This window comes from Schistocerca cancellata, chromosome 1 (assembly GCF_023864275.1).
Source record: "Schistocerca cancellata isolate TAMUIC-IGC-003103 chromosome 1, iqSchCanc2.1, whole genome shotgun sequence".
NCBI lineage: Eukaryota > Metazoa > Arthropoda > Insecta > Orthoptera > Acrididae > Schistocerca > Schistocerca cancellata.
This window is the reverse complement of record NC_064626.1, coordinates 7,847,878-7,858,626: the sequence shown is the minus strand read 5'-3', so window position 1 is coordinate 7,858,626 and position 10,749 is coordinate 7,847,878.

Genomic DNA, 10,749 nt, shown 5'->3' with positions numbered 1-10,749 from the left:
GTAAACATGAATCATGTGGATTGAATTCAAACGCTGTGCTAAGCAACGATTGTTGTTGTTGTTGTGGTCTTCAGTCCTCAGACTGGTTTGATGCAGCTCTCCATGCTACTCTATCCTGTGCAAGCTTCTTCATCTCCCAGTATCTACTGCAACCTACATCCTTCTGAATCTGCTTAGTGTATTCAACTCTTGGTCTCCCTCTACGATTTTTACCCTCCACACTGCCCTCCAATGCTAAATTTGTGATCCCTTGATGCCTCAAAACATGTCCTACCAACCGATCCCTTCTTCTAGTCAGGTTGTGCCACAAACTCCTCTTCTCCCCAATCCTATTCAATACCTCCTCATTAGTTACGTGATCTACCCACCTTATCTTCAGCATTCTTCTGTAGCACCACATTTCGAAAGCTTCTATTCTCTTCTTGTCCAAACTAGTTATCGTCCATGTTTCACTTCCATACATGGCTACACTCCATACAAATACTTTCAGAAACGACTTTCTGACACTTAAATCTATACTCGATGTTAACAAATTCCTCTTCTTGAGAAACGCTTTCCTTGCCACTGCCAGTCTACATTTTATATCCTCTCTACTTCGACCATCATCGGTTATTTTACTCCCTAAATAGCAAAACTCCTTTACTACTTTAAGTGTCTCATTTCCCAATCTAATTCCCTCAGCATCACCCGACTTAATTTGACTACATTCCATTATCCTCGTTTTGCTTTTGTTGATGTTCATCGTATATCCTCCTTTCAAGACACTGTCCATTCCGTTCAACTGCTCTTCCAAGTCCTTTGCTGTCTCTGACAGAATTACAATGTCATCGGCGAACCTCAAAGTTTTTACTTCTTCTCCATGAATTTTAATACCTACTCCGAATTTTTCTTTTGTTTCCTTTACTGCTTGCTCAATATACAGATTGAATAACATCGGGGAGAGGCTACAACCCTGTCTTACTCCTTTCCCAACCACTGCTTCCCTTTCATGCCCCTCGACTCTTATAACTGCCATCTGGTTTCTGTACAAATTGTAAATAGCCTTTCGCTCCCTGTATTTTACCCCTGCCACCTTCAGAATTTGAAAGAGAGTATTCCAGTTAACATTGTCAAAAGCTTTCTCTAAGTCTACAAATGCTAGAAACGTAGGTTTGCCTTTTCTCAATCTTTCTTCTAAGATAAGTCGTAAGGTCAGTATTGCCTCACGTGTTCCAACATTTCTACGGAATCCAAACTGATCTTCCCCGAGGTCGGCTTCTACCAGTTTTTCCATTCGTCTGTAAAGAATTCGCGTTAGTATTTTGCAGCTGTGACTTATTAAACTGATAGTTCGGTAATTTTCACATCTGTCAACACCTGCTTTCTTTGGGATTGGAATTATTATATTCTTCTTGAAGTCTGAGGGTATTTCGCCTGTCTAATACATCGTGCTCACCAGATGGTAGAGTTTTTTCATGACTGGCTCTCCCGAGGCCATCAGTAGTTCAAATGAAATGTTGTCTACTCCCGGGGCCTTGTTTCGACTCAGGTCTTTCAGTGCTCTATCAAACTCTTCACGCAGTATCTTATCTCCCATTTCGTCTTCATCTACATCCTCTTCCGTTTCCATAATATTGTCCTCAAGTACATCGCCCTTGTATAAACCCTCTATATACTCCTTCCACCTTTCTGCCTTCCCTTCTTTGCTTAGAACTGGGTTGCCATCTGAGCTCTTGATATTCATACAAGTGGTTCTCTTCTCTCCAAAGGTCTCTTTAATTTTCCTGTAGGCAGTATCTATCTTACCCCTAGTGAGACAAGCCTGTACATCCTTACATTTGTCCTCTAGCCATCCCTGCTTAGCCATTTTGCACTTCCTGTCGATCTCATTTTTGAGACGTTTGTATTCCTTTTTGCCTGCTTCATTTATTGCATTTTTATATTTTCTCCTTTCATCAATTAAATTCAATATTTCTTCTGTTACCCAAGGATTTCTATTAGCCCTCGTCTTTTTACCTACTTGATCCTCTGCTGCCTTCACTACTTCATCCCTCAGAGCTACCCATTCTTCTTCTACTGTATTTTTTCCCCCATTCCTGTCAATTGTTCCTTTATGCTCTCCCTGAAACTCTCTACAACCTCTGGTTCTTTCAGTTTATCCAGGTCCCATCTCCTTAAATTCCCACCTTTTTGCAGTTTCTTCAGTTTCAATCTGCAGTTCATAACCAATAGATTGTGGTCAGAGTCTACATCTGCCCCAGGAAATGTCTTACAATTTAAAACCTGGTTCCTAAATCTCTGTCTTACTATTATATAATCTATCTGATACCTTTTAGTATCTCCAGGATTCTTCCAGGTATACAACCTTTTTTTATGATTCTTGAACCAAGTGTTGGCTATGATTAAGTTATGCTCTGTGCAAAATTCTACAAGGCGGCTTCCTCTTTCATTCCTTCCCCCCAATCCATATTCACCTACTATGTTTCCTTCTCTCCCTTTTCCTACTGACGAATTCCAGTCACCCATGACTATTAAATTTTCGTCTCCCTTCACTACCTGAATAATTTCTTTTATCTCGTCATACATTTCATCTATTTCTTCATCATCTGCAGAGGTAGTTGGCATATAAACTTGTACTACTGTAGTAGGCATGGGCTTTGTGTCTATCTTGGCCACAATAATGCGTTCACTATGCTGTTTGTAGTAGCTAACCCGCACTCCTATTTTTTTATTCATTATTAAACCTACTCCTGCATTACCCCTATTTGATTTTGTATTTATAACCCTGTAATCACCTGACCAAAAGTCTTGTTCCTCCTGCCACCGAACTTCACTAATTCCCACTATATCTAACTTTAACCTATCCATTTCCCTTTTTAAATTTTCTAACCTACCTGCCCGATTAAGGGATCTGACATTCCACGCTCCGATCCGTAGAACGCCAGTTTTCTTTCTCCTGATAACGACGTCCTCCTGAGTAGTCCCCGCCCGGAGATCCGAATGGGGGACTATTTTACCTCCGGAATATTTTACCCAAGAGGACGCCATCATCATTTAATCATACAGTAGAGCTGCATGTCCTCGGGAAAAAATTACGGCCATAGTTTCCCCTTGCTTTCAGCCGTTCGCAGTACCAGCACAGCAAGGCCGTTTTGGTTAATGTTACAAGGCCAGATCAGTCAATCATCCAGACTGTTGCCCCTGCAACTACTGAAAAGGCTGCTGCCCCTCTTCAGGAACCACATGTTTGTATGGCCTCTCAACAGATACCCCTCCGTTGTGGTTGCACCTACGGTACGGCCATCTGTATCGCTGAGGCACGCAAGCCTCCCCACCAACGGCAAGGTCCATGGTTCATGGGGGCAACGATACTACGCTGCAATTTAAAGACATTAATGTTACGACTCCTAAAGAAGATACACACCAAAAAGACTGTATACAAAGACTGATATGCAAAGCGCAGTGTGCTCAGAAATATTTTTTGTAATATGTAAATTTCTTATTTTCTCATATATGTATGTATCTATGTAAATTTTCTATACTGCATCGCTCGCTTGCGGAGCGTGTCAGTAGAGGAGGCATTGTAATGGTACTTTGACTTCCGCAAAGTTATAATTTACGATCGCGCACGCAGAAGAGCGCTGCGCCAGCGACCGATTTTATAAATAATTTTGTTCTTTACTTTATTTTTGCGTAGTTTTTTGTTTTTAAGAACTAAAGGAGGACTCTCTCTCTCTCTCTCTTGTCTTGTGTATTTTTCGGCGACGTTGAATGTGCTTTTGGTGAAAATTAAAATTTCATTACAAAGTGATGTTGTTTCAATAGCTACTGAGAAGAAGATAAATAAAAAAGGTAACACTACAAGCTCTAGCAGTTCTTCAAAGTTTTTCAGTATTCTCAAGATAGTAGAAGCCGGCATAGTCCATCAAGTTGCTCACAGGGGTCATAGACCAGCTTGGTTGTTGACCCTCTCGCAGTATATGCTTCTGAAAAGTCACATCCTTTTGTTGGATTCCATTATGGTGTTTATTAAGTCCTTGGATAAAGCCATAATATCCCCCATAGACGTAAGATGGCGGAGACTGTCTACAGCTGCCAAGTCTAAACTGTGAGCAGTGCACACCGCATAACGTGCTTTTGGTTGTATATCAAAAACTAACTTTTTTAGTCCTTTGAAATTACCTCTCATATTCAAGGCACCATCATAGCGCTGTCCTCTTAAGTTATCCATTGACAAATCAAGACGAGTAAAAACATATTTTAAAATACTGAACAGAGTTCCTGATTCAGTGTTGAAGGTCTCATATAACCCAATAAAGTTTTTGTTGATGATTAAGGAATCATCAGCAGTATGAATACCAAATGACACTTGTTCGTGCATCACTTGTTTTGTCAACTATAATAGAAAAATGTCAACTATAATAGAAAAATGTTCAGTCTTCTTGATTGAAGCCAATACGTTTCTCAACACAGACTTTCCTAGTAGATCAATGATCTCGTTTTCAATATCGTAGGACGTCCACTTATACCCCAAATGTCCTAACAAATTTTTAAACTGAGATATGTCATTCTGCCAGAGTTCCAACAATTTAAAAAAACTTTGAGTTTACGTCTTCGTGCCTTCTAATTGCTAGTCCTTGTCAGCATAGAAATTGCACGGTAGTAAAAATTGTCTCAAGAGCTAAACGGCCATTCTGCATATCACTGTCTAACTGTTCATTCAGTTGGGATGCCACACTTCAATTAGTGATAGAATTTAGTTTCAGAACACCTTCTTTATGCATAAACGTATTTTCAAGAAGATGGAGCTTTTCCAAAGCTTTTTCCAATTATAAAACGCTACAGAAGTAAATGCATCTTCTTTTTTTGAAGAAAATTGTAATAGATTTTTAGCATCTGCCTCATTGCAAATTTTACAGAAAACTTTTTCGGTAGATGATTCATGTTCCAGCCATGTATATTTCATCAACCAAGACTTCTGAAATGATTTTCTCTTACCGTATTGTGCACGTTTCGGCTGTGAACAGTTCTCGCCTGAAGACGACTAAGCAATTGATGACACAATAATTGTTAGTGGTTGACTTGCAGTATCATCAACTTCCAAGCGCGCCATTTTGGTTCAAATGGCTCTGAGCACTATGGGACTTAACGTCTCAGGTCATCAGTCCCCTAGAACTTAGAACTACTTAAACCTAACTAACCTAAGGACATCACACACATCCATGCCCACGGCAGGATTCGAACCTGCGACCGTAGCGGTCGCGCGGTTCCAGACTGTAGCGCCTAGAGTCGCTCAGCCACCCCGGCCAGCGCGCCATTTTGGTAACACATTTATCCATTGCAAACTTAACTCACAATACACCAAGCGTGCCTTTTTGGTAACAAATTTATCCACTGCAAACTTAATTCACAATACACTAAGAGACTAAAGTAAACGAATAAAATATAGTCATATAAAATAGTCCACTAGACACTAAAGTCGGAACGCTAAACATGTCTGCAGCATGCACTGAACGAAACTATCCACACTGAATGGTTGCGACAGCAGGACGGGCTTTATATAGCTGCGGCGTCGTAATGTCTCGAAGTATCAAGGCGACACAAGGCGGAGGGTTCCAGGCATTTCTGCTCCAGTCCTTTTGATGTCACTGTGGCCGCAGTGCTGGCCCGCCGGCGCCAGACTTTACCCGAAGGTTAGTACACTGGGACAAATTCAAAGTGTGTCCGCAGCACTGTAACACTGTCATGATTCACATCACTCGTTTTCAGTTAACCTGCTTACTGCCATAATAATTATTTTTTAAACTCATTACTGAATGTATTTTAAAAGGTAACTATCGTCAAAGAAGGAAAATAAAAAATTCCAACATAATTTTGTGATTTTACAAAGCATAATATACGTAATAATTTTCTTAAATTATTGGGGGTCTTCGCCCCCACAAACGAATTTTTGAGAGGGGTCAGGCCCCCTCAGGCCTGTGGAGTCGGCGCCTGTGAGTTCAAGACACATTAAAAGTTCAAAATTATGTCCCCTATCAGACTGATAAGGCTGTTATTGTCAAAGTCCCGAACAGGCCTTGGGACACTCGATAGCGGTCAACAACGAAACCATTAACTTGTGCACCTCACACGTGTTTTACGTTGACAAGTACCGGAAAATAAATCCACGCGAACGTAAATTCTGCGTGGTCACTGTATCCAACCTGGAGGACCAAAAAATGTACACACGTTAGTACATTTGAGTTTGAGTGTATAGTGCGAGAGGACTCACTGTCCTCCCCTTATTTCCACTCACAGTAATTGGACAGAACACAATATCTGGTAGAAATGTTTATTCTAATAAACTTTACAATGTGCACAGGCAGCGATCCAACTGTGGTTGCTGGCTTAGCTGAGAGACATACATGCCTGTCTGTTATGTGGTCTCGAAGTTACCTGCTCGGCGCTAATCTTATCTGCATGCACAAAGGACCTGGGAGATCCACTTCTGCACGTAGGTTGCAAGGTCTCCTGACAGAGACGAGACTATACTGGACAGTCTGACCTGCCCAGTTTGGAAGCTGCCACTAGATGGCAGTTGGAGTAAGTTGCAGAGTCCAAACAGTATTCTTAATTTCACGTGAAAGAACTGTCAAAATGTTGTCCACTAAAGATCACTTCATTTGTATTTGTTTCAAGATGATGATGATGATGATTATGATCATTGGAGCATTGTATTAATGATCACTTCATTGATGCCCGTTTCCATTATTCCATCTGAAGTTCAATACTCTTTCTCCAGCTACAGCATATTTCTGCAGTAGCCCTGCCAGTCCTGTGCAGTAACTGAGAGGAAAGCAGCATTAAGAAAATTCTGCCTGAAATTGTGTTTTATTTTGGCCTAAGCCAATTCTGTCGGATTTAGCTCGCAATCGCAGGGCGGCAAACGCACTAATTTGTGGCCTCTGCTCTCAGTCATTTTATCCACGAATTACACTTCCGCAGCTGGTTTGTTTTCCTTTATTTTAGATAACTGTTCAGCCTTCCTCACTGAGTCATTGCAGTTTTTTCACCAGACTCGCACCACTCTAACATTGAAATGCTGAAATCATATTTATTAGGCATTCTGTAGAACTTCCGGCTATGATTTGACACATTGTTCATGCAATCAGTCAATTGTGTGGAATATTACGAATGGCCATATCTGCAACCCCCTTCCCAATCTACATCCGCTAGTTTCGTCACATTCAAGAAGTTCGCAAGTTGGTGGGAACTGTTTCTTGCATGAAACTTCCTGACAAATTAAAACTGTGTGCCAAGTCAGGTGCCAGATCTCAGTCCCGTCCTTGCATACAGTTTTAATTTGTAAGAAAGTTTGAAGGCAGGCCTAAGCTACTATGTGAAGTGAAAATTCGTTCTAGTTTCTTGCAGCATATTGGAAGTACCTACCGAATTTATCTTCTTGTGGAAGTTCTCAAATTTACAGAGCTTGTGCGTTTTCAGTGCTGTGCCAAAGTATCATTTTTGAAAAGAAGAATGGCACAAAGACAGATGGGCTGAAACAAATGTACCGTTGGGATCCCAAAACAGCTAAATGAGTTTACTAATGAATTTGTTTCACCAGAAACTTTTAAATGATTTTTTAATGTTACTGTATACATAAATGCAATACATCTGTGATAAAACTAGTAAATACTGCTTGCAAAAATCGAAGCGTAGTTAAAGAGCAGTCTCTCGATGAGATACCACTCTGCGTTTTTGTTTTCTGTTATCCAATACCTGATTACACAACCGAAAAGAAATGTCCAAAATTGACCTAGGATATCCTCAAAGTTTTTAACCTAAATGAAGCCCTCTGATTTTATTTAATTGAATAGTGTTTCGTGGTAACATCATATGTATTCCTCTAATATTTTTTCTGTTTTTTCTTTTTTAATTTTTGAGTTTCGTCACGGTTCTTATGCATTAATAATAATGCAACAACACTGGCGACTGCTCTGGTTTTTAAGAACAACTGCCCTTCTGTAAAAAGTACTTCTGGCGAGTTCCTCAAATAAATTTATCCAAGTGACCTGCAGAAGTAAACTTGACTATGTTTCCGTTCAACTCAGAAAGTGCTTACGAAAGTTATTTTTCAGCGGACGCAAGCCTTTTGTAAGACTTTGCATCCAGGGGCAGCATGATGTTGGCAGCACTTCGAGACAAATCAATTTCTTTCAAGTAATGCCGATTTTCTCCGCTTCTGGCAGCACTAGCGAAATCGTTAGTTACTGTGGTGAAACATTGCATCCGCCTTTTGTGTTTCCACAAAAGCAGACTTGACGTAATGGTCAAAGGGATTACTGATTCCTTTTCTTCTGGTGAGACTCTCGTTTGAGTCCCAGTCAGCACCAGGATTTGTCTCTTCATCACTTCAAAATTAGAAAAATAAAAACAAGCAATCCAAAACGCAAATCAAATTGGTCTACACAAAGCACGTAGTAGTGGCAACAGCGCAACTGTTTGCTGCAATTGGCACTGTTAGGTGTAGTCAGGCCTGGCCTCTACTGGTATTTTGATTTTTCTTGGCTTATCATGTCTGGTTTGAGAACATCAGAGAACAGATAAGTAATAATAAGTAATGATAATAGTATGTATCAGTTTATACAAACTTTGCGCGCTTGACAATGGCTTTTGCGTAAGGTCTGTCCATTTTAAGTCTGACTGTGGGTGATTTTTCTGAAAATATATCTTTATCAGACTGCGTAGATTCAACAGTTCCACTGTGTTGTTCGTACTGGACCTTTGATATAATTTGTAACACAGAACCTTTAGCCTTGCCAAGATGCTGTTTAATTGGAACAATAGCTTGCAACATAAATGAAACACAAGATTAAATAATATCGCTGTATTCACAAATTATTACGTTAAATTAAATTACATAGACACTAAAATGAATTCTGTTGCTGTGTGGAACTGTAAGTACAGTTAGTGAGATGTAAATAATGGATTTCAGCTATCAGTCGTCCTTTTTTAATTTTATTGGCAGATCTAGATTTCAGCTAGGAACTAGCCATTCTCAAGGCACTATCATTTTTGATCAATGCTTGTAACGCCTGTTGGGTGGGCTTCATCCACAGTTCATACCTATATTTGTGTCACCAAACAAATATTCATTGGTATTCAATGAACTGTGGATGAAGCCCAACCAACAGGCATTACATGCATTGATAAAAAACGATAGTGCATTGAGAATGGCTAGTATCTAGCTGAAATCTAGATCTGTCAATAAATATTAAAAACGACAACTGATAGCTGAAATCCATTATTTACAAGTCAATATAACAGTCGCTGTGTGCAACAGCCCTCTGAATGGAAGGTAACCTGATTTCGTGAGATTGTGTCTCAATAAAATATATTGATGGCGGCGTGCCAAATAATTATCTGCAGTGATGATAATGTATGCATCCTATCTGGACAGCTACCAGAACAAAAAAGGTGCCATATTCTCAGCAAGACAACTGAACTGCGTAATTATTCTAATGTTTCAGCGGTTGCACGCCACAATCGATACAACTGCTAATCAATATCTTAAATAATTCTTTATTTATATTCTGAATGTATATATACATTTTTGAAATATATCCACGCCCATTCTGCAAATGTGCCTTTAAATTGCACTCTGAATTGCGAAGTAAAGGGACTCATCTGCAGGCAAGCAGTTCACCCTAAAGCACATTCAGTCCAATATTTACATACATATTCAAATACAATTCATGGTATATAATATTTGAATGAGGCACGTGCGCCCAGAAGATTTCAATGTTGGTATTATAGCTGCCACACATGCACAGTCACATGTATTTCAATGTGGTAGTACCTGTTAGTTGAACATATGACATGGTGATCACAGTTTATATACAGTTCATATGTACATGTGTGCTAGACATCACTATGACATGTTATTCCAAGAAGATTTTACAAAAAATATGCACTAACATCTAAAACAGGTACAATATTCTTAAAACTATTACATATCTTAAAGCAAAATGCATTTCATTATTGGTCATTGTCTCTCATGGAAAGTATTGCATTTAAAATGCCTTTCTGTTTCAGATTAGCTTTCCTTGTACAACGTGTTATCCTTTGCAGTTCGTATTCATAATACATAAAATAATAACGTAAAGGTAAGCATTGTTTTGGTAGTTTACATAATGTAAATGTTATTGCATACTGATGTCACCATTATACAATCGATGTATGGGCATGTTCACTTGTTGTACTGTTTATTTTCACTGATAACTCTGTTCTTCCTAGGTCATGTGTCGCATGACTGAAGACCAGTGGATTTCCATTCCACAACATAAATTCCATGAAGGCATGGATGCAAAACTACAGATGGCAAACTGCTAGCATCGATGTCCAGGTGAGAGTGGCCATAATATTCTAAGAACATTACATTCCTGAAGTCCCATGAAAAATGCCTCCACCCGTGGAGTTGTATTCAATGTTTTTGTGCATCGCAACTGTAGGTCCAGTGGTTTACCAGTTCCTTATTTTGCACAATTGCATCGCAGAAAATGTCATTAGGCAAATGTTGTTGCACTCTATACACACAGTTCCATCGTGCTTACAGTTTATCGGGTGATGAACAAAGAATCTTTGTTAACAAGTTTGTACATAAGTATTTCATCATGGTCTTTCTCATAGCGGTATATGAAGAATAGTTTTTAACAATTTTGCACACATACCTCATCGCAGTTACAGGCATTGCAATTTACGTAGAATGTCTTTAAAGCAGTCTCTTTTTGT